The sequence below is a fragment of the Netta rufina genome (genome assembly GCF_964035555.1).
Source record: "Netta rufina genome assembly, chromosome: 2".
In the NCBI taxonomy this organism is placed as follows: Eukaryota; Metazoa; Chordata; class Aves; order Anseriformes; family Anatidae; genus Netta; species Netta rufina.
Genome location: NC_140124.1, coordinates 140,623,719 through 140,649,961, shown reverse-complemented (window position 1 = coordinate 140,649,961; position 26,243 = coordinate 140,623,719).

Here is a 26,243-nt window from a genome sequence, read left to right as displayed (position 1 = left end):
CTTCTTAGGTAAGTAGAGCGGATGAAAGTAGAAAGAAAACAGAATGAAAGTTTAGGTTTTAGACCACAACAGGCATGAGGTAGAAATCCCCAGTGTATGTGTGGGGGTCTAATCTGACGCCCAGGAAGTTAAGGGAAAGAATCTCATGTGATTTTAATTAGCTTCACACTAGATTCATTACTGCAATGCTATAAATAAAGCAGGGACACTTTGCATGGATTAGACATCAGACCAAAGTTGGGAATAGACTGTACGTTTCCCGACTCTACTCCTAACCACCAGACAATACAATTTTTCCAGTGCTGAGTCCCATAGCTCCTTCACCTAGGGATTTGATGGGAGCTCCAGATTTTGCTTAACCATGCCAAGCTACCGTAGGTGTGGCCTTCAAGCACAATACACCGTGTACTACTGCTTGCCTAACTGACCTGGGAAAATCTTGCTTCAATTTATAAAGTTATGTGATCCAGCTATACAAGAGCTAGAATTTCTAGAAAAAGATTGAGGTGTTTGGTGTCTCATTTTCCTGCCAACAGCCAGAACAATTTATCCACTCATAACTGTTTCGTAGTTAGACTGATAACTGGGAAGAAAAAAGGTGTGTGTTACTAATACAGTGTTTCCCCTAAGTTTGTATGAATACAGGCCAGAATTACAGGAAGAAAAAAAAAAAAAAAAAAAAAGGAAAAAAAATGTTTTCAGAAAAAGGCAAAAGGCCTCTTCTCTAAACTACTAGGAAGTTTAGTTTTCCACAATGGCCACTGGCAGCTTTCTCAGCAATTCATTTTAATAGTACACACTTTCTGGCAATAAAAAGGAGATAGCAACTAATATAATTAAGTCTGCAAAACAAGCTCTAAACTGAAATGTGTCTCCCAACAGAACAAGCATAGGATTGTTCGTTACAGTGCTCTCCAGGAATAACAAAAACAATTCCCAAAAATGCATTATTAATGGACATTCCCAGAATTAATGATAAAACAAACCAGATGTTCTCTTACATTTGTCTCATAAATGCAAAGTCAATATGCCAAACCAAAAACCCATCTTTGGAAAGCTATAGACTATTTATGAAGGCGCTTTAGCAGTATTTCCCTTTACTATAAGAGATAGAATTACTTATCTGTAGTCTAAGACAACCTAGCTATGGTTTTACATCTATTAATGAAAAAAGGCTCCTGTCCAAGAGGAAATGCAGGTGAAATTTATGGTTTTACTTAGCCTGTGTTTATGATAGAGTAAATTTTGAATTATATTTCAAGTAACATGCATACATTTTTGTTAAAAAAAAATAATACATTTTTCCCACATGAAGAACACTCCAGACACAATCACAGCTCCCTAGCATTACTAATCTGCTTAAAATATGGCTTAAGCCTAAAGAGGTCTTCACCAAATATGTTTTAACTACATTATATTGTATTTATTCTTTACTGAAAATGATTACTCACATGGAATGGATTTTATTGCCTTGAGTAAAGGTTGCAAAGGTCCACTGCAGTTGATAGAAAGCAAATAGTACTGATAAAGAAAAGTACAAAGCAAATTATACATATGCTAATACCTTAATGTAATAATATCAAACATGGTGGGCCATCTGGTGTAAATCATCATAGCTCTGATGAAGTCAATGGATCTGGAGCAATTTGCATCAGATAAGGACTGATGTACTTTTTATTTTTTTATTTTTTTTTAAGAAAAACATTATTAAGAAAAATTGCTTTTGAAAATTTACAACTGTGTGGTAGGAGAAAAAGACTGAAGAGCAATCAAGTACATTAGGTTCCTATTTTATGTATATATTTTTATTTATTTAATATAAATACTCTAATGGCTGTCCTTTTTAATTATTGAAAATTGAGCATTTTTAGTTTTCATTACTAACATTTTCAGCTGCCAAATAACATACAGAAGGACGTAACAGCATTTATGTTGAAGGTTATTGTAATGCCAGACTTCACTGCAGCACAGCATAGAGAAGCAGAGTCAAAGCCATTAAGGAAAAGGTAGAAGTAATTCTTAACTTTGTGCACGTCATTAACACATGGATCTTTTTTTTTTTTTTTTTCTTTCACTATCACTCCAACTTCTGTAATGATCACCAGATATTGTGAAGATCCTTTCCAAAGAGTCAGAGATTTCCTAAATCCTTTAGGCCTCTTGCAAAGCAGCAATAGTGTGAGGGATTGTCTGCCCTACTGCTCCTTCTGGTCAGGCCACTGTGCCCCCTGCACAGACACCCAGATATCCAGACCAAGTAACCCTGAAAACTCTCCTTAGCATTACTGTTTCCCCACTTATCTGCATCACAAGCTCAACCCGTACCCACATTTTCCAAGCCTTTTACCAGTCCCAACAGGTGGGTCATCTTCAACCTTCCTCTCCCAAATGCCAAGAATGTTGTAGATCCTCCTAACAAATACATGCATGATCTTTATTCACAGGTGGAAACAAGGATGGGAAGAGAGTCTTCCAGGAGCATGTTGGTCCCTATGTCTCCAACAGGAGATCAGACACTGAAGTGATAAAAAACATGTTAAAAGCTACTACAGAGATCAGGATGATTACAAGTATGTCCTGCACTTGGTTTGTATGTTTAGGATCAGTCAAGAAAAACAGAAAGCAGAAGTGGATGCATGTTTTAGCGGAAATAGGTATACATATTACTTGAAAATATTAAATATTAAATAAAAGCAATGTAACTAAAATACATGAATAATAAAATCCTGTTTCTCCATTTCACAGTTGCAACAAAGGTTGGAAGGACTTATCCTAGTCACTTCATCCAAACTCCTGCTCAAAGCAGATATTATGCAGGGGGGAATGTCCTTCACAGCTAGGGAAGATGGATATTTTAAGCAGATTAAGAAAATAATAAGATAAAACTAGGAGGGTACATCTTACTGAAAAAAATCCAGATTCCATAGGTAAAGTATGCAAAAGTAAGCAAAACATTAAAAATTCACATTCAGTTCTTCTCATAGAAAACATCAATCATTTTTGACCAGCCTAACTGGTCAAATTAGCAGAAATCAGATTTCCAATTCAAATGGAGTAATATAGCTGGAAAACAAAATATTAACTGATGCTTAACCAAGTGTTGGAAACTAAGTCTTCAAATTGACAGTCAATCATAATAAATTGACACAAATGTTAAATATTCAAGAGCTATCCACAGGAGACAAAAAGAAATTAAGCAATGAATACATATAAGGAGTGACTACGTATGAGGAAACTGAGACACAAGAGTGAAACATTTACCAGTCATTGGAGCTAACACAAATTTCCTAAAATCCATTTAGCAAGCTTTCTCAAAGTCTGGGTAGCACAAGCAAAAAAAGAATAATTGTCTTAAAATGACTTTTAATCTGATGTTGTTGGAATTGTCTCTCTTTCTGCACATGCCAAGTAACGATTTTGAAAGGCACTTATTCTTACGTACATGATACTGTAATTTGGAGGAGGAGGGGTTCAAAAACAGGTTTGGTGCATTTCCTAGGAGCACAAAGAGCATACAGCACTTTGTAACTGACTCATCATTAATGAGGTCATACTTGTAACTGATACGTAAAATAATTACAGGTAAGTGAAAACCAAGCTTTCCTTTTACACCATTGCATTTTTAAAAGGCAGCTTTGGGAATAACTCAGCTTCACTATCTTTTAAATGGGTGTCAGTATCAACCCTACCACGAAGGTATTTATAAGGCCACATGCATGTTTACAAAACCACTACAAGCACATGAAGTCTCAGAAATTTCATTAACTCATCATAAATTATCAGTTATTTAATGTTTCTTACTATTTTGTCTATTTATATCTATAAGTGCACAACTGTGTGAGTGGAAAAGAATTTAAAAAGCAAGGCTGCTCATTCTGCTGATTCTGGGCATAGCTGACCCCATGGCAAGGCGGTGAAGCTGGTGATGTCTTGTTTTCTTTGTTGTTGTGTTTTGGGTTTTGCTAAAAGCAAGAATTTGCCTGTTATACATTCATCTGTCCTTCCCTGTGTTCAGTGCTTGTGGGATAGTCTGTAATCTTTCAGTGTTACCAATACATTGGGGTTCTTACTATAGGGGATCTTCTGTAGATACAGGTTAAGCTAAGCACAAATCAATACCCACAGCCGGGGCACAGATCGTTGGGCTATTCTGTGTAGTCTTCCAGGATGAAATGTATAGCAGAATAAATTTATCTTAAAATATGTTAATTTTTATTTTTTTTTTAATACCATAATAGCCTAATTCTTGCTCTCTTAGTTGCATCCCATGAAAAGTCTCTCTCTGATCCGTTCTCTCACATGCCAACACTATTTCAGCATTTTTACGTGGATCCCCCAGGCTTAGAGATAATTAAGAACAAATTAGTTGGCAGAAGCCCAACATCTGTAATTAGATCTATTAAAGCTCAAAAAGTCTCAATTATTCTTTATTGAAAAACAGGCAGTCAAAACATGTTTAAGCAAAGAAATTTATCATTCTCCTCAAAATCTGTCATGAAGTATTTACCCTAAGGTACACTCAACAAGAGGTGAGTTGAAATCTTTGCTAAACCTGAAACAAGAAGCAAGCTCCCTTCTGGAGAATGAGAGGAGCAGCAGATAAACTTTAAGCAAGCAGAAAATATCATCGCTGCCGTAGCAGCAGCCGCCAGATCCTGCCTTGGTCTACACCCTGCGTAACCCCTGGTTCCAGCGGGAGCTCGCAGGGCCTAATTTAACCCACATGATGGATTAGCTTCTGTGCACCGCTGCTCGGCTCTTCCCTCGCCTCAGATAGCTTCCCAGCGCCTATTAATTTTAAGATAAAGTAACATGTGTAATACTTGCTCTTCATGTGTCATTTCTATCTGTAATTTTCAGGCAGGAGGAACTGCTGAAGTGAATAATTTGTGCTGCAACACCTCCCAAAGGCTTTGTGGTGCTGGGTCCTCTGTAAACCTTGTCCTGGAGGCAGGAGCTGCCTTCCAGTTGTGGGCACTGTCTGTCAGGCAGGTCAGGATCCTTGTCAATGCTCTGGAAGTCACTGGTTTGGCCCCAGCCAGAAACCTGGGGTCTAAATTTGGTGGCTGTAGGATCTGGATGAGTGCAGAAGGGCAGAAGTGCAAAGAACAAGACCAATAGGTACAGCCAGGTTCACCCTTTCTCAATGGGGTGCTGCAACCCATTCTGCAGGGTGCATACCTGACACGCTGCACTGCTCACCCTCCTCACAGAGTCAGAGTGGCTGAAGCTGGCAGGGACATCTGTAGACCACCTGGTGCCACCTGTGCCCAAGCAGGGACACCCAGAGCAGGGTGCCCAGCACCACGTCCAGGCAGCTTCTGAAGGGCTCCAAGGAGGAGACCCCACAGCCTGCAGGCAGCCTGTGCCAGGGCTCTGTCACCCACACAGCACAGAAGGCTCCTGGTGCTCAGGGGGAGCCTCCTGGGGGGCAGTTTGTGCACAGTGCCACCAATGAGCACAGCCTGGCTCCATCCTCTTTGCACCCTCCTTTCAGGTATTTACAGACAGTGATGAGATACACCTGAGCCTTCTATTCTCCAGGCTGAACAGGCCCAGTTCACTCAGCCTCTCCTCACAGGAGGGGTGCTCCAGTCCCTTGATCATCTTGGTGGCCCTGTATAGGACACTCTACAGTATGTTCAGATCTCTCTTGTACTGAGGGCCCAGCACTGGACACAGAACCCTAGGTATGGCCTCAGAAGTGAAGAGTAGAGGGTAAGGATCACTTCCCTTGTCCTGCTGGCAATGCTCCTCCTAATGCAGCTCAAGACACTGTCAGCCTCCTTTTCCTCTTTTTCTTACCTGTATTTCCACATTCACTTTGGCAATGAAAGGTTGGTAATAGTACCTCTTAACAAAACCTGTCCAGGCCTCGCTGATGCCCTTTTGCTTTCCAGGAGATTTGAACATACGTTTTTAGTGCTGGCCTCCCCTACCAGGATGGAGTTGTCGGGGAGAGGCTCTGTTCCCCACATCCAGCGGCCACCAGGCTCATGTCACCGCAGGACAGGACACCTCAGGCCCCATGCACCCAGCACACCCAGACACAGCAGCTGGAGGGTAGTTGCTTGTCCAGGCTGGTGACATCCCTTCACAGACATCCACCCAAAGCAAGGAGAGCGCAGGAACCAGGTCAGGTCCATCTGCCTTCCTGCTTTCCCCACACTGGGTTTTGATGAAAAGCCCTCTTCTGGGCTATTTTCTTTTCCCTCATGGTTAAGTGAGGGTAAGAATTGTCATTGGCAACATTGGCTATCATATTTCAGGTTACTGTGTGACAACCAGAGAAATTACAGATATCAGTTTGCGTCTCGTTGGCTTTGTAGAAAAGTCTTTATGACCAGAATTAAATGTATCATTTTTTTCGGCTGTGGCCTGCTAGCTTATTTTTAATGAGCATGAAGGCTGAAAATATTTCAGTTCTAAGTTTCACTGTCACTGTTCACTTCAGCATGAAAAACAGAGGGGCAGTGTTTTCCTCCTGGCATTTTCTTGCTCTTCCCTCCACAGGCACAGGCAGTCACCTCCGACCACAGCAGAGCAGAGGAGTGTGAGCTGGAAGTGTTTTTTCCAGGATAAGCTCTTACCCTGAATGTTTTTCTAAGAGAAATTTGGAGAAATATTTCATCACATTCTTTTCTTCCGTACCTCTTTCCCAAAATATCACCTATTTCAGGGGATTGTTTTTTAGGAAGTATTACACTTCTGAAACACAGAGTTATTATATATTAAACCTGACCATTAACATCTGTTCACTATTGACTTAAAAGGGAGCACAAGGTACAATTTATTTGTTAAAAGGAGGGGGAGAGAGAGAGAGAGAGAGAGAGAAGTAGTCATCAGTAGATTCTTTTTTGTGCTTATGCCTTTTAAATAGAGACTACAAGCATAAAAATTTCTGTTCCTTACACAGACTTCCCTATTTTATCCTTGCTGCACATACTGAAATATAGGTCTCCAGCATTACATTTACGTTGTCAGTCATAGACTCTTTCCCTCTAAAATGTCAGAGAGAATGCCTCATTCTCAAGTGTATGAAGACATTACATAGCCCTGTACGCCTCAAGTTTGCTAAAAGTAATCTTTATTCTTATCCAAATGTTTCAGAGCTCTGTCAGCAAACAGAGAATAAACCTTCACAGCCAGCAGCACCCAGCTCCAAGGTATTAACAGATGGTACACCTGCACCTGGAGTGGCAAAGCATTAGGATCAAAGTATTTACCAGGTTTTCCCTGGATTTCCCTCAAGCCATGCTTTCACCTCCAACGTCTATGTGGCTGGGAAAGCGGAACAGGTAGCACAGCTTGGTTGATGCTGAAACTCCACTGAAGGAGGAAATGTTCCTTTTCCACATCTGCCCCCAGACCTGTGAAACACAGGGCCTGAGTTCTGCTTATGATGCAGAACTACAGAACAGAAAGTAATTACATATAAGATATTAATCTAGATGAGGAATTCTGCAGTACCCATAATTAAGGAGAGTGACATCATGTTAAATACTAGCTAACTAATCTCTGGCAGGGAAGACTGCTCCTGGAACCTGGGGAACCCAGTGGAGATCCATCTCCTACATGCTTTCAAAATACTAATAGAAAGGCTTTAACTTTTCCAGATTCCTGTAACAAAATATCACACTCCAAAATCACGTTCTTGCAGGGCAACCTACAATAAAAAACAAACAAACAAACAAACAAAACCAAAACAAATAAACAAACAAAAAAAAACACAACAAACACGTTTGTCAGTGCTTTGGAATGGGAATTAGCACTACAGCAACCAGAAAAAAAAATAATAAAAAATAAATAAACAGGAAAAATATTTAAATAAATTTCCAAGAAAAAAAATATCTTTGAAGTTTCAAAGACTGGCCTACATGTTCTGTTCTAGAGGTGCTTTGGAAGACTTCATCAAAGCTACTTCATGGTAGGCTTGCTTTGGCTGTGCAATTCAAATTTATGCAAATGAGATTTAATTCTCGTTCAGCTAAGCTGAGCCATAGTTTAATTTGACTGATGATGTACAGGGGGTGGTCTGCACAGTGACCCATTAGCCCGCACACAGACCCTGCAACTCCATCTGTGGTGGAGTAAAATAGCAAAGGACTTTGGTCATAAGACTGGAAGAGGATTCCTAAGTCACTCTTTTGATGATAACCATGCACCCCTGGCTGACAGAAAATGCTATGGTGCACAACATGCTAAGCTATAAACATCGAGTTTGTTGGATGCTTTTGCTGTCTGTATATACCATACAAATTGTGTTTTACAGGATCACAGCGTGGCTGAGGTTGGCAGGGCCCTCTGGAGCCACCTGGTGCCACCTGTGCCCAAGCACGGACACCACACCCAGAGCAGGGTGCCCAGCACCACGTCCAGGCAGCTTCTGAAGGGCTCCAAGGAGGAGACCCCACAGCCTGCAGGCAGCCTGTGCCAGGGCTCTGTCACCCACACAGCACAGAAGGGCTCCTGGTGCTTAGGGGGAGCCTCCTGGGGGCCAGTTTGTGCCCAGGGCCTCCTGTCCTGGCACTGGGCACTGCCCAGCAGAGTCTAGACCCTCACTGCAAACAGCACAGGCTGCACCCTGGCTGTGCATGAGAGGTGATACCTAGTCTATAATAGCCCCCAAAATGTAGTGTCACCTGAGCATGTGAGGGCAGTGTGCACACAGGCAGTTGGTGCTAAGTAGCCAAATCTTCACTGCTCACCACACACTTGTCAGCTTCCTCACAGATGTATCCAGGGTCAGAACAAGTGATGGCAGCATTTAGGACAGTGTCACATCAGGATTCAGCATCACATCTGAGCCTGGGTGGCTGCCTGCTCCAGCTAAGCCAACAAGTGAAATACGATAAGAGATTTAAAGTATCATTTCCACATGGGAGTGTCAGAAAATGTGAGGCTAGCCAAGGCGCAGCGGAGGGGAGGTGCATCACTCCCACTGCATCCTCCCCAGCTTCGGGCAGTGTCTCTGGCAGGGCCCACCGCAGCAACACTTGCTGCATCTACACGGGGAAATCAAACTGGGTCAGGAACCAGGCTCAAGTGTTGGCTTGTGCCATCCATGCTGGTTAGTTATCAGTCTCCTTACACCTCATCAATACCTGGGCACACTGTAGTAGATATCACATGCCAAGGACTTTTCCCAGTAGGCAGCAATTTGGAGGATGAAAAGAGCTCAGGTGCACAGACACAACCTGGGCCATGGTGCCCACCCATAGGGCCAGAGAGAGGGGCTACTTGGTTTCTGGGGCCAGGCGAGGACGTGAGTGCTGCGTGGGAGCAGGAGCACAACATGCAGGGTGCTGCTGCATGTGAACAAGGGAGTGCTACAGCTCCTTCCACTCCTGCCTCTGGCCCCTGAGCTTTGTGTGGCCCAGCCTGGAGAAGAGAAAAGGTCTGTCTCAGCATTTGTAAGGAAACAAATAAAATATCTTCAGTATTTCAGTGCACTTCAATTTGGCATTTTTTAGTTCAGAATTGCTGGCACAAGATATGCTTTCACAGGGAAAAAGTTATTTAAAAAAAATAGTAATAACCCTATCCCAATTATTCATCTTACATTTATGAAAGTTACTCTGTGAATAAATTGTGTTTTAAGCATGATTGAATGTCAGACTTCAGGGAGAAAAAAAAATAAAAAATCTAAATGAATCAAATACCTTGAAGAAGGCAGTGATAACTTTTACGACTCTTTGGAAATGAAAACAACTAAACCTTTTCTTCTCCTGTTATAGGCCAAAGTTCAAAAATTGGAGAAAGGTCGCTTTTAAACAGACACATTCCATCTGATCATTGTTTAGGTACCAAATGTGAAAGTCATCACAGATTTATGCAGTAGCCACCAATGAAATTCTATTCGATATAAATCAATGAAATTGGATCTATTCAGATTGATGGGGATAGGGGTCAGGGAAGCATGCCCATTCCTCAGCAGTCAAAGTGACAGATTGTGTAGGTTTTCCACAAATCTGACGTGGTTTCTTAATTAGAAACATAAAGGAAGCGGATATACAAATCCCACTGGTATCCGGTGGAAATGAGAGGAGAATGCCAAATGATAAACCAATATTTATAGGGGATTGTTTCCAAGAATTTATTACATTGTTTTTCATTTAATTACATTGAACTGGTCCTATAGAAATACTATAAAGAATATAAACGAGCTCCTCTTTTAACAAAATTGCAAATTCCATAATTTAAAATGAGCTAATTAGTCTAGCTAAATACATTCGAGATCTACTATGAAATCCCAAGGCTTAGTCTGCTTACAGAATAATCACCTTAGCTGACATCTCTCAATGGAAAAGTCTAACCTTTATGGGGCACTGGGAAAGGCGATCTCATATATTATTCCAACATTTACAAATCTCTAAGGCAGCTGGATCCATTTTTAGAATAAAATCATGCATATTGCATGATTTGTGTTTCTTTATTAGCATTGAATAAAATAATTGTGTGTTTGTGAAAGAAGGAAGCAAGCAGCATTAAAAATGTTTGCCACAAAAATCAAATCACCTGGATTGTTATTATTAGTTTTTATTTATTCATTTATTTATTTTCTGTTAGTTTTTCTAAAAGAAAACCTTTAGGAAAATACTGGCTTTTTTTTTTTTTTTTTTTTTTTTTTTTTGACTCCCCTAGTGGCATTCAGAGTCGAATAGGGGCAAATATGTCCCATTTCCTCTCAGTCATATTCTTAAACCAGATTCTGGTTTGATTTTAATTTAAAAAAAGCCACCTTGGGAAATTGCTGGAGTCAACACTTACTTTGAAATCAGAAATAGCAGTCAGGAACTACTATTCCAGACCAATAAAAGTGTAACAGCACATATGAAAACAGACAAACACTGTGAGGCAGCAGAAGATAGTGTATATTTCTTGCAGAAAGAAGTCATGTCAGGCGTTCTTCCAAGTACTAGTATTGTTAAAAAACAATTTGTATTATAATAACAGCTTAGATTTTTATTTATAGATCCATTTCATTTAAAAATATATGCTACATCCTGTAGAAGAATTTAAACTTGACTTCACAAAAATACTGAGAATATTATGTCTTAATAAAATTTATGTGTGTAAGAAGCTTAAAAGTATTTGCAAACCTTGGATTTCAATCAAATATAAAACAAAAGCTAATGGATACAGTTTGGCAAGAGAGTATAAATGAATAGAAACTATCAATAGTCAGTGTCATTTCATATTTGTGTGGTTTTCCATAGGCAGCACATAAAGTGAAGGACCATGTATGGCTACAAGGACTGGGGATGTGGACAGAGATCTTGCCCACAGTGTGGGACAGTGAGGGAAGGAGCTTGACAACCTCTGCCTGAAAATCTAAAGAGCAGGTAATGAAAGGTGGAATCAACCCCTGTACATGGAATGATACGAAGGTAAAGTTTTGAAAAGTTTTCAGGACTGCTACAAAGTAACTTCATTCATCCTGAGTCAGAAGAGACACTTAAGGATCATCTCCTGGCTCCACACAGGACCACCCAAAAATCAGACCACATGTCTGAGAGCACTGTCCAAGCACTTGAACTCTGGCAGGCTGGGTGCTGTGACCACCGCCCTGTGGAGCCTGTCCCAGTGCCCGACCACCCTCTGGGTGCAGAACCTTTCCCTAACCCCCAGCCTGACCCTCCCCTGTCCCAGCTCCATGCCGTTCCCTCGGGTCCTGTCGCTGTCCCCAGAGAGCAGAGCTCAGCGCCTGCCCCTCCGCTCCCCTCATGAGGGAGGTGCAGGCCGCCATGAGGCCTCCCCTCACCCTGCTCTGCTCTGGGCTGAACAAACCAAAGGACCTCAGCTGCTCCTCTTGCATCTTGCCTCTAGACCCTTCACCATCTTTGTAGCACTCCTTTGGACACTCCCTAATAGTTTTATGTACTTTTTTCCTGTGGTGCCCAAAACTGCACACAGTGCTCAAGGTGAGGCCACACTAGCACAGAGCAGAGCAGGATGGTAACTTCCCTCAGTCAGCTAGCAATGCCATGCTTGATGCACCCCAGGGTACAGCTGGCCCTTCTGTCTGTTTACTTATACTCAACTTGCTGTCGACCAAACCCCCAGATCCCTTTCCGCTGTGCTGCCCTCCAGCCTCGCATCCCTCCATCTGTACATAAAAGCCAGGATTGCCCCATCCTGGGTGCAGAATCCAGCATTTGCTCTTGTTAAACATCATGTGGTTAGTGATAGCCCAGCTCTCTAATTTGTCAATATCTCTCTGCAAGGCATATCCACCCCTGAGGGAGTCAACACCTACTCCCAGTTTAGTGTCATCTGCAAACTTACTCAGTGTACCTTCAAGCCCCATGTCCAATTCATTTATGAAAACATTGAAGAGAGCTGGACAAAAAAATGGAGTCCTGCAGAACCCCACTAGTGACTGACCATCAGCCTGATGTAACCCCATTTACTATAACCCCTTGAACCTGACCTATAAATCAATCATATTATAGGCTAGCTGTATGCAGGACATTTTGTCCAGAAGGATACTGTGAGAAACAGTATCAAAAGTTTTGCTGAAATCCAAAAAGATCACATCATCTGGCTTCCTTTAGGCAACTAGGTAGGTGACCTTTTCAAAAAAGAAATTAAGTTTATTAAACAGGACTTTGCCCTTGTGAACCCAAATTACAAAGAAAAGTGTTATGGTCAAAGCAATGGGGCAGAAAAAATACCTATGTAGCAGTATGCTGGATGGAAGTAAAGGACAAGACAGCATTTATCAAAAACAAAAAGACCATGTAGGAAAAATCAAGATATGAGTAGATGAAAGCTAAAGGGAGAGCTTTAACTGCACAATTGGATAGGAAATGCCATGTCTTAGAGATGGTAGGCAGACTTCAACACTTTTCTCTCCTCACTCCCTCATCCAAGTGTGGAAACTTTGAAAGAGATGTGGGAAGATGATTTGTGTTTTATATGGAGTGACAAATAGACAGTGCTGCTATTTGCAGTGATGATGATGGAGAGAAGTGTTCGAAGCTTCGAGACTGATCATGACATTTCCAAGTACAAAGGAGGTATCTCAGATATAAATGGACATATAAATGATGAACAGAGATAGGTTACGACCAGAAGACATTTTGTCTTTCGGCAGAGAGCTGTTGCCATGTTATTTAGTAAAATGTGCCAGGCTGTTTTTTTGCTTTGTGCACTACCACTCATGTTTGTACAGCTGTACGTGCCTTCTCCCTCCTCCAGTGTTCTTGGGTGTTCTTGTCTAAACTGGCACCTGTAATAGTCCCTGGTTCATCCTTGACCCCAGGCTGCTAGGATGCCCTTTCCAAGAGCACTCTTCCATGGAGAAATTACAATAATTGCAGCCCAAACTATGCCAGAAGTTATGCAGTATGGCTGACTGCACAACAGTGCCATGTCTTGTTTAGAAGAAGTAAAGATGGATTTAGTTCACCAGGATAGTTTTGTTTTACTAGACCCAACCTAAGAGCATCTCTATTGGTAGGGGGAATTGAGGTAGAAGAAAAAATAAGGAAGTTTGTAAAAGAAACCTCCAGAACAAAGCACGAGCTTAACTAACTCATCATCGAGAAACAACTCTACCGAAAGCCTCCACCACTGCATTTTTGCTGCCAGCCAGAAAAACTGTGATGGGCAATTTTCTGTATTATGCAGCAAGCCTGGCTTTCTATCCACAGCAGGCCGTGGGACTGATTGGATCAATTTTAGCTGTTATATAGCACTTCATACACACTAATCAATCATCCCAGCACTAAGGAGATGCAAACAAGCAGGCTGCCCCTGTTTAACAGGGAAAATTAGGGCCAGATTGTTTTATGAAGCTCTACACTCATTGTGAAAGTCACACCTTAAAGCTCTCCTGATTATTAGTATTTATTATCTGCAGTGCAGTACAGCCTGTGTACCCCTAGCCTCAGCTGTATTAGGTGCTATATATAAAAGCAGAACAAAATGATGTTCCCATGCTCCAAAGAGCTTATTCTGATCTGGCTGCTTAGCAATATTGAAATGTTTTGTTGAATAATAAGATTGAATAAACAGACAAGCTATGTGGCATGTACTCAAATATTTTTTAATGAAAATTTCTGACCCAAATGACCCTTGAAAGGTAGAAGCTGTCATTCTGAGAAATGCGTATGGACAGGCGTCATCCTTTATGATGCAGAATCTAACACATTCTCAAAGCGCTGGCACCAAAAGTAAGAGAGACTTGGGGACAGGTTTTGGCATAAATATTGAGGAAAACTGCCTAAACACTGGAAGAAACTGAAAAGTTTACACCTTTTTGAGAATTTAAACTAACCTACAGTGCTTTAGGGTATTTTCCTTTAGAACAAATATTCTATCTTATATGGCACTGTACAATAAACATAACAGAGGATACCATTTTTTGAGAAAGCAAATAAGCCTCATGATACAAATTCTACTCACTGTGCTCATGCAAACATTCTTCATATTGAATCCAATAGGGCAACTTATGAAAAGTAGAGAAGAGAATTTGGTCCATTATGTAGCTATCAGATTTAAATTACACCAATAACTGAGATGCATGGGGTATCAGTGACAGGAACACTGGACCTAGAGTGTGTGATTACTCAATTACTCCAATGTCTGTTGGATGCTTAAAGGCTAAAACAATTTTGGGTTCCTTCCAGTCAGTGCATATCACTGTCAGCTCTTCAGATAGTTTACCTTTCCCAAGAAGCTTTTGCTTACCTTATCACCTTCCCAGATCTGCTGCCTGCATTCTCCAATTACTGCATTTAACTGCAAGCCACGTTACATATACTTTACACTTCATCTTTATCTGTTCCATTTCGGTGATGTGATATTAGCCAAACATCTTAAACTTACAGCAGTGGGCTTTAAGTCACTGACATCTTATATTTATTTCCCCAAAAGCTTTCAGTTTTAGGAGGAGCTCAAATGGAGCTCTGAGAAAGCGGAGCAGGGAGCCGTATCCACAGCTGTGAAGACAGTTTGGCAAATGAAAGTATTCTTAAGGCACAAGGGGTAAAAATCTGTACTTCTCTTTGTAATTCTGAGCAAATTCATGAAGGAGATCACAAAACTGAGAGCTGAAAAGGGAGCTGAAATGGATGATAATCTAAATGAATAAGCAAATAAATAAATAAAAGGAACATGTGAAACAAGGGGTCTAATTAACTGAAACAATTAAAACAAGTCTATAAAAGAGAATATATTCATTGGAAAGATTTCTTAATAGTATTGTTATTCCTATTTTTAAAAAGTCTTAAAGGAAATCAGCTTTGCACAGAGTGAGCCAGAAATAGATATTTCTTCCATTACACATTTTGATCTGATTTAGGTTCATCCCACAGTACCACTGTTTGAATTGCAATGCATCATTCAGGGAAATAACAACTAACCTGTAGATTGTCCATGAAAGGAATGTGATTAATACTTAATAACCAAAATCAAACTTGTTCATAGTTCTGGTTTGTCACACGGGTCTTGAACATGCTTCTGTGTGCTTATAAAATGAATCCATAACCAAGTGGCTTCTACTTCCATGTGCATTTTGAGCATCAGCCATTGCTTCTTGGTTTGTTGTTTTTCTGAACACTTTTCTGCTCCAAATCTAAAGGAGCAGCTATTAAAAAAAAAAAACAAAAAACAAAAAAACTTTATTAAACGCAAGTTAGACAAACTTAACACAGACAATATATTCAAAATCTTGTTTATCAATAAAGGGAAAGAAGAAGAAAGTCAGCAATGAATACAAAATAAATTATTAAACTGCTTTACTAATATTATTATATTATCTAAAATACTGTTGTAACATGAGATAATAATGGACACATTGAAAATACCACCTAGAAGAGGGGCTTTTCACATAATGCTGGAGTACTTCTAATCCTTATGCCTTCAGGGTAAGAGTTCAGGCCCACAAAGCTATTCTTTGAGGACTAGAAACTTAAATACCTTTTCAGAGCTAGGCTACAGTCAGAACTGTGTCTCTGCAAGAGACTTTGTAGGCACTACATGCACTGGTTTATGTCCCTCTCTGAGTGAGTGACATGAGCTCAGAGAACATTCTTCTTCAGGGAAGTACCTAAGCATTTACCTGACCATAAACAAATGCTTAAATGAGTCTGACTGAAATAGCGTGCTTTCTGGAGAGGGTACCATCAGAACTACTGGTTGCTTAGCAGCTTTGTAAATCATATTATTCCTGGAGGTCACCCTATTTAAAATTAAAGGCATGAAATTTTAAAATATCAGGTCCAAGTCACACACACACACCCCACCCATGTGTACATAAAACTCAGTTTTATGAATTCATGGAGTGCCTTGCCCAAAAAGGCCATATAAATGCACTCCATTATTCACAATTTAAGGAGAAAAAAAAAAAAAAAAAAAAAAAAGCTCTCTGGATAGTTATATTAATCATTGATTGGAACTTTTCAGACTTTAGAGCTGGTAATCCAAAACCTGCCTCAAATTAGAAAAAAAATTGATGTGGTAGTAGTTAATATTAAGTGGAATTCTTCTGATTGAACTATTTATCTGGTAGTGTTTCAGATAATTAAACTGAGCTCTGAGTAATACGAAAGAGTATAGTTATGGTCAGTTTTTTATCTTCTAGCACTGCAGGGCTGTTGGGACTTGAAAATTATATGCAGGCAGGTTTGGAAGGGGTCCAAGGTAGACCACACCGGACTCAGTAACATCTGGTGCATAGGGCTTCGATTTTTTAAAAGTGTGTCCTGACAGCTGTAAAATAGCAATGACATACATCTCTGACTAAAGGCTAAATGTAAAGCTGGCAGCAAGTTAAGTGTATGACATTTGGAAAGGCACTGCTCTGGTCTCAAAGCTGGGTACAACCACCCCGGGCCATACACAAAGACATTCCAGTTATGCTGTAAAGAATTTGTTTTACATTGGGCGAATGGGAAATACTTGTAAAACCTTCATCTTTGACTAGCATTTCTCCTGTCTCTCTTTCATGTTTAACAAGTGGAGAAAAAAGGAAAAAAAAAAAAAAAAAGAAAAAGAAAAAATGAAAACAGTTCTAATACTTTGGGCCAGCACCAGGAAGTTTCTGACAGACAATATCTAGGTGACCTCAGAAACTGGTACAGTGGTATGAAGTGCTGATATGCATCAATCTAATCACTGAATTTGAACAGTTATATATTTTTAGTTTTCAAATAAGATTTTTATAATGTGTATGCAACTTTTCCCATAAATGGGGTCTGTACTTTTCTCCACATTGGTGTTTAAACATGCTGTTCCTTTCTCTGGTGAATCTATAAAATTGCCTTCCCATCTCTCCTCTAGTGCACAGAGCAAAGTGAGGGGAAAAGAGATGCTGCAACAGGCTGAGGGCAGTCTCCTGCCGTCCCCTCACACCTCACCACTGCTGGCACACTGCCCATCATCAGGGACGGCTGTCACGGGGGGAAGGAAGATAGCAGAAGTCAAAGTTTATCCCCATATGTTTCTGGCCAACTCCAGTGCCAAAATGTGTAATTACTCATTTTATCCACTTACCAAATGTTTGCTACACTTGCTTGCTGCATGTGGCCTTAAATAGAAATGCCTCCGGGACAGGTATCACGATATACATCCCTGAGCACCCTGAGTGGTGTAGTGCCCCTACTTCGCTGTGATGGTCCTGTGGAGGCAGGAAACAGCATTGTAGCTGATGTATGGAAAATTCCCTAAAAAGGCTTCTTTCTGTAGTTAGAAAGAGGTGGAGGGAAGAAAAGAGATGACTCTTAAAAAGCAAAAATGAACTGATAAACTAGTCAAAACTGGAAATATAGAAAAAATTGAAAAGAAAAAAGAATTTTCTATTGAGAAAAATGATTTTGGCAAAACAAACAAACAATTAAAACCTTTCTTAAACAAATTAAAGTCAATCACATCATTAAAACCATAGGCTGCCTTAAAAAGAAGTTATTCATTTGTGTCTTTTCAGGTTTGTGCATGGCCAGTTTTACCATGCCTCAAGAGCAGTTGGCTGTTCTTGGGGGCCACTGCAAGACACACACAGTGGGATGGGATTGCCTACATCTCAGCCTTCTGAGCCAGCTTCCACCTAGCAAATACATGTGCTGGAATCTCAGAGCACTAAACAAAGTCGGCTGTTTGTTTGTTTGTTTGTTTAATAGGGCCAGTTGAGATGTCTATTAAACAAATTCAAGTTGATTTGCCTTATCTGCACCTGATGACTCTGGAATCATGAGAAAAATGTCAGAGGTTCCTATCAGGGGAGTTGTCACCTCACTGAATTTCAGTGTTTAGCCACTTCATTGCCAGGATAAAAGGAGTGAGCAAAGCACAGAGGCTGGGCTCACGAGGAGGCACAGCAGGGCAGCTCGTGCAGGGTGAGGACTCAGCTTTAGCACTTGGAAAGAAAGGGTAAGGTGAGGAGGAGTTTCCTCGTAGTTAGAATCACCATGAAATGGATGTGTTTTCTATTTAATGGAGCTCACAGCTGACCTAAATGCATGCCCTAAATGTCTGAGAGAGTAACTACTTACTAAAAAAAAAGAAAAAGAAAAAAAGCCAACCTGTGATACGTAAAACATTCTCTGTTACTCATCACCTGAAAGGGCCATGGGCTCCTAATAAGAGCAACCCCCCCAGCTACACACTGGCTTGGGTGCACAGTGAAGTTCCAGCTATGCTAATTAAGTCCAGTTAATATCTCAGTTAAGGATGGGCTGCATATGTGCAATGAGCTGAGTCATTTCTCCTTCAGACTGCGCACAGAATCCTTTTTCTTCTGCATTACATGAAATATAACACTTTTTAGTTGTGGTCCTGAAGAAGTTGCTGTGTGCAGCCCCTGGCAGGCAAGGAAGGGAACCGGACATGCAAGCCCCAGCACCACACCAGTATATGTAGCACCAGCCCCAGCTGCCTGGAAGCCACTTTATGAAGCTCTGAGACAACTTTGAGAAATACCCCAACAAAGCACCTGCAAGATATGCTCACTCCAGAAATATATATATTTATTTTTTTTTTTCATTTAACAGCATCTGAAACCATTAGGTCAGCAAATAATATTGTTCCTGAAAGTGGGAAAAAATAAGCCAAACCTTTTTCCTTCCAAAGTCTGAAACAAAATTCCTAGGCTGCAAACATCGCCAATTTTTAACGCGCAATTATGTTTTTGCTGGGTTTAAATCTAAACTTATTGCAAACTGCGACTCATTTTTTACACCATATCAACTCCATACTTAAAAGTCAGTCACTATTTCCAGTATGTTATATTGATTATACCAGCAGTGGTTTACATTAAGAGCTTAAGAAGGGTTAAGGAACTATTTACAATAGGAATGCTCACTGCAAAGGTTAGGCAGGGAGAAGCTAAAATGCAAGAGCTAGAAATGGTATCATTTGTCTTCTGAACACAAAATTACCTATGGAAATACTCCACTGCTGAGCAAACCTTTCACAGTGACCAGGGTAAAGGTTGAGCAAGAGTTTCACTATTAAGAAATGGGACTCAGTGACAGGCCTGACACTGCTGCATGCCTCCTGTCTGTGCAGGAGATGAAAAGGTGAAGAGATAACAAAGGACTGAAAAGGTGAAAGACACAGAGTTTTGTGCACACTTTCTCAGGATACTCTAAATTCAGTCTCCGATCAAAATCTGCTTTGAACCCAGAAAGCTACGGAAACTGTGCCTCAGAGCTGCCCACCTACGTGGCTTGGCCATGTCTGTGCCTTAAGCTGCTCCTCTCTAAGCCTCCTCCATAACAGGATCTGACCTAGGGGACAAAAATTCATCCCTCCTTCAAGGTTCCCCACATACATCTTTTATAAGGTCAGGCTTTACAATACTAACAGCTTATTACTTTCACTTCTTTTTCACTTCTACATGGAAAATACTATTATTACTAGAAAAGTATTCACAGCTTTTCTTCCCCATCTGAAAAATATTCTTCCTGATTTGAAACATAGGGAGCATGGAAAAGGTCCAGCTACAACCTGAAATACACACCAGCTCCCATATAATACCACAGCCGGGGACAGCTTTACACTGACCTGTAATTCCAGAAAGGACCGACCAATTTTCCTAAGGCCCAAATACCTCGAAGGTCAAGAAAAAGACAAACTTGCTTGCCTTAACCAAATTTGAAAGGAATAAAAATAATGACATAAAAGCACATCATCTCTAGGTGCATTCACTCAGTAGGGTACAGATGCTCACTCATAACAATGAGCTGAGATGGGGGTAAGCCATCAGTTGCATCCAGTGACAGGATGAGAGGCAGCAGGCACAAACTGAAGCACAGGAGGTTCCAGCTCAATATCAGGGGGCACTTCTGTACTGTGAGGGTGACAGAGCTCTGGAACAAGTTGCCCAGAGATGTTGTGGAGTCTCCTCCTCTGGAGATATTCAAACACACCTGGATGCCATCCTGCACAACGTGCTCTAGGTGATCCTGCTCAGCAGGAGGTTGGACTAGGTGATCTTCAGAGGGCCCTTCCAACCTCAGCCATTCTGTGGTTCTGTGATGCCTCTAACCAGCTTGCATGAAGCAAATATTTCCAAGTCTTGGTATCTCTTCTGGCTGCCTTCCTGGCACTGCAACTCATCCCAGTACTGCCCATGCCCTGTCTGGGCACAGCTCCCCTTCTCTCCCCCAGAGGATGATGCTGAATCCATCCCTCCTGGCTGGCACCTGCCCTAAGCAGAGACCACTCGTGCAGAGCACTAAGGGTCCCTCACCCCATGGAGGGCTCTGTTGTTGTGCTCAGGCATGATGACTTTAGTCCTGCTATAACTGCACTGCTGGGAAGAGGGAGAGCACAACAGACGTAAGATTTCATGTTGTTATGAGTTTGCTCCTTCCCAAAAGACAGGAGTAGCTTTTGCTGCTCTCTGTAGGAAGGACTGCAACTTTCATACCTAAAAACTTTGCTCATATGTGACAACTAAAATCATACCCCAGCCACAGTTATCAGTCCAGCACCTATCTCCAGACACACAACCTGCTTAACCAAAATGTGTTTCAGGTCAATGTAAAATGAATGGAAATCCATCCAGTAGGGTACCCCATGTAATTACAGTGGATTAGATTTAATTTCCCATTTAGTTTACACTGTTGAGCGTTCAGAAATGCCACAATAACCTCTACCCATGAATAAAGCATGTTGCTGTTGGAACTCCTCCTTGAAAATCTTAAAGAAAAGCTGCCTGGCTCTGTTCCCAGCGCAGTGATCTGTGGTGGGTGAGCTCCTTGGCTGAGCTGGGTACTACATGAACAATTTAACCAGATTACTTGGATAATTATTTTCATAGTTTCATCTCTCCCAACATCCATATATACTACCGTAAATAAAATTATGGTCAAATAGAAGCTCTCAGTATGGGTTTAAAACAGCTTTTATTCCATGCAAACCTGATTACTGTATTTTCTTGACAGTTGCACAGAAAAATCAGGCAGCGGGTGACACACTGAAGACACAGCAATGTCTCTGAATGACTTTTGCAGAAAGATTCTCCTTAGCCTGAATCCTGCTCTTTGATTCATGCTAAAGCAATATTCCCCATTAAAAAACACGTAGGGTGGGAGGAGGAAGGTAATACGGCACCAGACATAACACATTATTGAAGTGTGTGGTTGCAGCCCTAACTGCATGACCTTGACAAGCAGATGACAAGGCTTAGCCCATTCTCAGCCTAAAAAGAATTAGGTTTTCTGCTACACTTAGGTCAACCCCCTCCCAGTGAATCCTCCGAGGTATCATGAGCAGGCACAGAGAGACATGCAGCGTATGGGCCACTACACCTTCCACATCCTCCACTGGGCATCTCTGGGCCACATTAACTCACTGGTTTCACTTCTAAAGGTGGCGCAAAGCTGGCATTCAAAAGCATCTTGGGTCTTAGAGCTTCACAAGCTCACAAGGGATTTGTCCCCAGGGCTGAAAACTAGTGTACAGCTCTGCTGGAGGAAAGGCTACCTCGCCGTGAACAAACACAGCAAGTTCTGATATACTGTACCTCATCAAGTAGATGGTTTATCAGGGCTTAAACCTCACTATACCCCATAAACATGTCCTTTAAAAGAGCCACTCGTAAACTGGAAACAACACATCCTGCAAGGGGAAAGTGTGGCCTACAGTTAACTTATTTATTCCTATCTAGCATACTACAGACGTCCTGATTTTTACAGCATTACATGTTTTGAACCTTTTCAGTAAAGTGGAGGTTTCTCATTTCAGTCTAACTGCTGTTAATCTGTTCCAAATGTTAACATTGCAAATAAGGTCTGGTTACCATCTCTGCCCCAAGTCGATAATAGGAACAGAGCTGATCAGCATCTGGTTTAGTTCAGAGTACAACTTGCTGCCTAATACTGCAGAATTTGGGTTGGAAGATCGTTGCATTTCATGAACACCACAAAAAAAAATTAAACTAACAACACTCACATACAGTCATGTGTCATTATTTATTGCTCTATAGGCTTGCTAAAGATGGAATATCGCATTACTAATTTTGGCAAATTCCAGCACACATAAACAGGCCAAAACCTCTTAACATAAATTATACCAGAGCTGCCTAATGATAATTAAAAAAATTCAGTTGCTTATTTTCCAGACTTAAGATGGAAAAAATAGTTTAAAAATAAGACAAAATTTTAAATCAGTTTCTTATTTTGTCATGTACTTTAAACATTTGAATTGCTGTGTGTCTAATTCATTGCAAGGTACTTGATAATACAGCACTTTGAATGTATAGAAAACTATGCTTGTAATTAAAAAATGGCCTAAAATGGATTTATAAACTAATACAAATTAGTATTTTAAGGGAATATAATCATTGCCCTAAGTCATAAAACCAAGTTCATGTCTACATCAGAATAAAACCTCCTGCTAAATTATATCATTATATCTGACCCCCAATATACAGAGTGATCCATCTGAGGATTAGCTGTGACCCCTTTAGTGTTCTGAAATACTTCTCCCTTTTCCTTCAATCACTTTTTATACTTTGTTCCAAAAAACCTTTACTGTATAATCTATCTTTTTGCAGTTGAACATTTAAAAGATTCTGCATACAACATATTTTAATGACTTTTTTTTTCTTAATCTAGATGGCAGATGATCCTTTATAAACTCAATTAAGACTACAGGATCAAAGGCTGTATATGTATAGAAAATAAACCATGAATAAGTAATGAAAGTTTTAGGTTAGTAAGACGTTCTAATTTATACCCATTGACTATTATAAAATAGCCACCTCAAACACTGACTTTTTTTTTTTTTTAAACAAATGCACAAAATGGTTAAAACATCTGGAATCTGTATAAAATGTACATGAATTCTGCCAAATTTACCCTACACTTCCCTGTCACCTTAAGCCCTGACTGCGGTGACCCACATGATATAAATTTCTTGTTACCTGTGAGAAGTGGCTGGACACAGAAATTACCTTTTTCCCCAGACAGATGTAGCTGGTTGGTCAGTCAACTAGTAATACAATATTTATGATGTTAAGCAGGATAAAACTGGTAAGTGCTGTATTAATTTCGTGGCAACACCTCCAAGCAGTGACTTTTTGTGCACAACAGGTCCCATTGATCCAATTCTGCATTAGCGAAACCTGAAGCAGAAGCAGCCCAAGCTACCGAATTGCTTTCAGTTGCAAAGCCAAGTCAATAACATAACTCAGTCAGTGGCAGGCTTCTGCATGCTAATGACAAGCGATGCCATCGCCCGCATACATGTATTAGCAAGATTTCTCTCATCATAACAGATGGACTAATTCCTCTTCCACTCTGCAAGGGGAAAAATAATTCATCAAAGATAATTTCCAGCAAACTTACCTCTTTCCTGCATACAGATTTCATCAGAAAGATTTTACGGCAGGGGGGATCATACCCTCCCAGGCTGAATGCCTCAGGAGGTAAGACACCTTCCTGATACCACAAAACCCAGCATTTACAGGTGTCTTTTATAGAAAGAACAGAAAGATGGGTATAATAAGGAAATCTATTAACTTCACCTAGCTAAAATCATATAGAAAAAAACACACACAAAAAAGACAAAAAAACAACAAAAACCAAACCAAAACAAACACACACACACAACAAAACCCATGAACCTTAAACAGGTATGAGAAACCAACTTGTTTTTAACAGACCTGTCATTACTGAAATGGCATCTTCCTTATCAGCACCAGCTACGTGCCTTTGCCCTGTGAGCCAAGCGACAACAGTAGAAGCAACATGCCAAGGTAACTGATTGTCAGGATATGAATATGCATCCATATGCCTGATATATTGCTTAGTTTATTCAAGCTATCACTTCAGCAGTTTGCTGATGTATTAAGCTCTCCATGAAAGAAATGCAAAGCGTCTACGTGATGTTTCTTCTCCTTTCAAGCTGCCAAGAGAAATATGATTTATGAGGCTGGCCCATCTCTCCAGCTCCTACTGGTTCATACAGAAGCAAGGACTTCTAGTCACCTTTCTCTTCCTCTACACTCCACAGAAGTCATTTTATATATATTGTTTACATAATACAGAATTTCATTTAAAGTTACCAGAAGCACTGCTCCCTGATATTTTTTCTTTTTGCATTCTTATGAAGGAAGGGAGGGAAGGAGGGGAGGACGGAGATCTCTGCCAAGCCAAAGTATTTCCTGGCGTCTCCCCTTGCCATAGCCATTACCTGAGCTGGAGCCTGCCCCTGCTAACATCTACATGCATAACAGCTTTCCTGGGTTACTGTCAGCGAATAAAAGCCAGGATCCAGGCTCTGCAGAGACAGCAAGGAGTTTCTTCCCCTGGTGTGTCTGCACTTGAGGACCCCAGGCTGAATTTGGTCCCTGTAGGTAGCTTTGCTTGTACTGGTATCTCTCCCATTTTCACTTGGGGTCTTGCACTTAACAGCCACCACTCCTGAGGCAGCCTTCTGCCTTGAGTCTGCTCTGAAAGAAGTACAGTTTCTTGTCATTCTCCTCTCCTGGGACACTCAGAAGATGCCTATTCCTCCAGAGAGGGAGAAGATGATGGCTGGTATAGGAACCTTTTGCTGCCCAAGCTACACACAAGCCCTGTCCCTTCTTCCCAGCTACTGCAGGAACAGAAAGCTGCACACAGAGAAGGCAGGCAGGCTGCTCGGGATGAACAGCTCACCTCTGCCTTTTCAGACACAGGCAAAGCTCCATAGAATTTTTGATCCCAGGCAGCCTCTGGCTTTCCTGGCTGTCCTGAGCTGCCTCAAAGCTCAGCAGACCCATTCACATCCTTGCACAAAGCGCATTAGCAAGCAAAGAGAAAAAGTAGAGATTTCTCATTTTTCCTTTCTCTGTCAAGTTCCAGATTTGTTAGGAGAAAAAGATGTAAATTGCTTGTTTTCAGTGCTGCCAAGCCACTGTACATTAAAGAAATCATGAAGTCCACGTCCTGGTTGTGAAATATCACCATTAGTGGTGTCATTAGAACCCATAAAAGCTCAATGAATTTCAAAATAATAAATGAAAAATAAAATGGTTGACTGAAGCTTTCTCAGGGTTAGGTTTATTTTAGAGAATTTTTGCAAGAGAGAAACCCAACCTATCAAAACTAATTGGCCACTCTTCTCCTATTGAGCTCTTCCATTTTTCCAGCCATCGGTGGGCCAGAGACTGACTCAGCAACACAATGGTTGGGTCACTTGCCGGGAATAAGAGAAAATCAAGTTCAAATTCTCTCTTAATCAGGTAGACGACTAAACTTAAATCTTGATCTCCTGCAGCCTGGGGAAATGAGTCAGTCATTAGGTTACCGGTAATCCAGTGTGGATTTCAACCTTGTGGGTACAGCTTTTTTAGCAATGAAAAGGTTTTTTTTTTTTTTTTCTCATGTGGAACAAAAACACGTCAAACTTCAATTTTTTTGTAAAACAGAATTCTTGCCTTCTGGCCAGTCCTCAGTAATATCATTTCCCATTTAAATAGCCTTCAGTATTCAGAATTCGAAGTGGGACCTCCCTCCCTCTCTCCCAGCTCTGTGGTGAAACCGAAGAGCTAGCTCCCACCACTTTCTACAGCTCCCCAGGGACCTGATGGCAGGCAGGATCCTCCTGAAGCCTCCTGCCCTTCTGTTTGGTTTACTTGAAGCGATCAGAAGTAGGTGAAGATAACCAACATCTGGCAGCCTTCTGATATTTTCTGACCGCTGCCAAAGAACACATCCGCAGTCCTCACCCACCACCGAAAAGGAAACAGGACAAAACAACAGGAAAAAAAACATCAATCACCCCGGAGCGGGTAGATGTCATCT